The following is a 3,193-nucleotide window of genomic DNA, read 5'->3' on the forward strand; positions in this document are numbered from 1 at the left end:
CTCAGGGCAAGCTTGTTGGCGGAAAAGCAATAGGTGAGATAAAAGAAACACAAGAAATGATAGGTTTTGCAGGAGAACACAACGTAGTAACATATATACAAGTCATATCTATGGATTACTTGAACACTGCGATGGACAGGCTTGCAAGAGGGCATGTTAGATACCGATTTGACACCTTATGTGAACATTGCTATGGACCCAATAGCATGATGGCATGTCATTGAAATAAAGAAAAAACATTTAACTAATCTTTATCTGAGAAGGCATTTGCATTTTTGTTTTTTTGTTTTTTCCTTTTGGGGGTGGGGGATGGCATTTTGGTGAGGAATAGTAAGAAATAAATTTTGTATACAAATGATTTTGATCAGATAAGAAGATTATAAACTCGTAACAGGGGGGGTGGGTGGGGGTAAGTATATCATCATGGCTGACACATATTTGATCACTTTTCTTCATTACTGTACAATCTACACCATATGCCACGAACCAAGAAAGTAATGGTTGCTACTGTCTCACCCTCTGTCAAAGCAATGACAGTCAACATATACTGCCAAGCGTGCTCTTTGTGCTTGTCCAACGCCTAGTTCATTTGAGACTCGTGTACTAAGAAGTGACAATTTATAAGCCTTTCAGGTAAATGTAAAAAAATAAATATAGCTCATCTGTTTAGTGTAACTTACCTTACAGCACCACCCACACCAACTGAGATTGTGTAGACCATCCAACAAGTGTTAAGGCTGCAAATACAACACATATTCAAAATAAAATAGTAAGATTAGAAAGAAATGTTTGATAAATGATTTATTTAGAGTTAGTAATCATTCAAAATACAGTACACAACTGATGAAAACAGATTCCAAGCTGCATATAACTCATTTATAAGATTTAAAAGATATATATAGAAAACTGAAAATTTTAATAAAATCATAGTCAAATTCCAAATTCTATAAATAAGATGCATAGTACCAAGAGGGGAGGGGGAAGAAAAAGAACTTACCAGATCATTATAGTTGAAGGAATAGCAAGTTTCAGAAAATTGAAAATATCAAGCAAAGCCTTCTTTGATAACCCAGTCCAAGTCATCCCACAAGTAGGAGATAATTTGATGCTACAGGCCAAAAGCAACACATTGATCCAATACGAGATGGAGATTCCAAAGCTGCACCTTCTGTACCTAAGGTTGATTTGTATACTAAAGGACAACATAAGAGGATGTGGAGTGAAGCTGTAAATGCGGAAGTTATCATTCTGGGAAAGACAATGTTTTGGGCTTGTAGGAGTCTAATCATGCATTGAATGATTCCACGAGCAAAAAGATTTGGGATCAACAGAGCAGCACACTTCCCTGCTTCCATTGATATTTCGACATCTTGCCCAAAGGATATGAGAATTTGGCTTGTACAGAACCAGATGAAAGCAAGGGGAATGCCAACTATTGAAAGGACTGAAATTGCCCTCTGCATATGAATCCTCAGCATCTGATGCTGTTTTGCTCCATAAGCCTGGCCACACAATGTCTCCAATGCACTCCCCATTCCTAACTATCAAACATCACAGAGAATGACTGCAGAAATTTTGTGTGCTTTATAGAAAGCTTCATCTAATGACTAGAATTTATACAGTATATAAGTCAGAGAAAGAAGAGTAAGATAGGGGGCTTGAGGCAACACTTAAAAGGAAAGGAAAGCCAAGCTCTTTATTAAATTTAAGCCGAGTATGCCACTGAGATCGGCATCTCAAGTCTTTTGTCCCTAATCTTGAGGGTTGTAGAAGGAGAAACACGCCAATAAAGAGCAGCACCAAAATCGCCGAAGATTTTAAGTTGCCGAGAAATAAAAAGAGGCAATTTTAAGTTGCCAAGAAATAAAAAGATTTGATCTCATGACTGGTGCACCAACCTGTGAGAGTCCTAAATTATCAAGAAGAAAGGACTCTGCTGGTGCCCAGGAATCCTGGGTTCTCAAGAATTCCACACCATTCCTCTTGCATTAGATCCACCACTCATCCCATCTTCATCCAACTGCTACACCAACATACACTACTCTCTGACTCTGAAACACCACCACAGCTGATATTCTGAACATCATAATTGCAGCCTAAGTTCTGTATCATCAGGCCGCACTTGATCTCACTATGAAGCCCTGCTGATTGAAAATTTGGTCTGTAGGGCATAAATCTCACAGTGCAGCAAGTGCTTCCCCTACATACAAGCATTTCTTGACCAAAGTTTGATCAGAGTTCTTGTGAATGGTTTAACTTACACGGTAAGCTTCCAATTTTCAGTCCTTTCTCTTCTTAATTTTGCTTTCTGGGGCATCTGGCACTATACTGTTATGAATTTTAGCCAAACAATATTCACTTTATCTCTGAATGACATATTAGTTGGATAGGTCACTCAGAAGCCAAATCAACGAATTGAAACAGAAAATAATAGTTCACAGTCAACCTGTACCAACCTTATAAGAGTCAGCGAAACTCGGCAATAGGTGTTTGTTTGAAACAAGGTTTTCATCCAAGGAGCCAAGGACCAGATGTTGTTAGTACCATGACAAGTGCAATGGACTCATAGATGAAGAAAAACATCTGCACAGATGACAACTAATCAATCAATAAACTTCATGCCAGCCAGAAAAAAAAAAAAGATCCACTGGTCTACCCAAAGAATGAAAAGAATCAAACAGTGTATTAGACAGAAAAATTGAAAGTAAGACAGCCAGGAATTTTTGAGACACAAGCCTTATCAGAGCACCCATGCTCAGTGTCCATGAATTTCATATCCTACACAAAGCCAATAGAAAAATCAAAAAGCAAGTAACCAACATATCAAGAAGGTGCATTAATGTTAGTTTTTTTTGGTTGATTTCATTAATGTTGGTGCGTGTTCTATGTGAAGCCCAATGCGGGAGGAAGCTTTATTTATGCATAAGATTTATCAAATACAGAACAAAATAGGAAACTAAAATCTACCCAAATCATTCAATAGTCCAGATCCCCTCAAATAGATTTCTCCTCACAAGACATCCAATATCCAAAAGTAGATCTCCTATCATCTAGACACCTTGCATCTATGTATGCCTCAATTTTCAAGTGCTCATGAGCAGAAATTAGATTTCCTTTTCCTAGAGTAGCCTTCAAATATCTCAAGATACGATATGATGCATCCAGTGTGAGGAGTTGAGATCCATATGCCGGC

The 3,193-nt window shown here is 37.9% G+C and overlaps 1 pseudogene across 1 annotated transcript; it reads right to left on the minus strand.

Annotated features, from left to right (window-relative positions):
* Positions 1 to 412: 412 nt before the first annotated feature.
* Positions 413 to 2,778, minus strand: LOC148998610 (protein DETOXIFICATION 16-like; annotated as a pseudogene). The gene is made up of 5 exons (XR_016171154.1): positions 2,692 to 2,778; positions 2,545 to 2,583; positions 998 to 1,541; positions 681 to 737; positions 413 to 603 (listed from the first exon to the last, which is right to left on the minus strand). The product of XR_016171154.1 is annotated as a protein DETOXIFICATION 16-like (transcript).
* Between the last annotated feature and the right edge of the window lie 415 nt (positions 2,779 to 3,193).

Source organism: Hakea prostrata, unplaced genomic scaffold, assembly GCF_041222555.1.
Source record: "Hakea prostrata isolate BN-2017 unplaced genomic scaffold, UWA_Hpros_2 contig_249, whole genome shotgun sequence".
Classification (NCBI taxonomy): Eukaryota; Viridiplantae; Streptophyta; class Magnoliopsida; order Proteales; family Proteaceae; genus Hakea; species Hakea prostrata.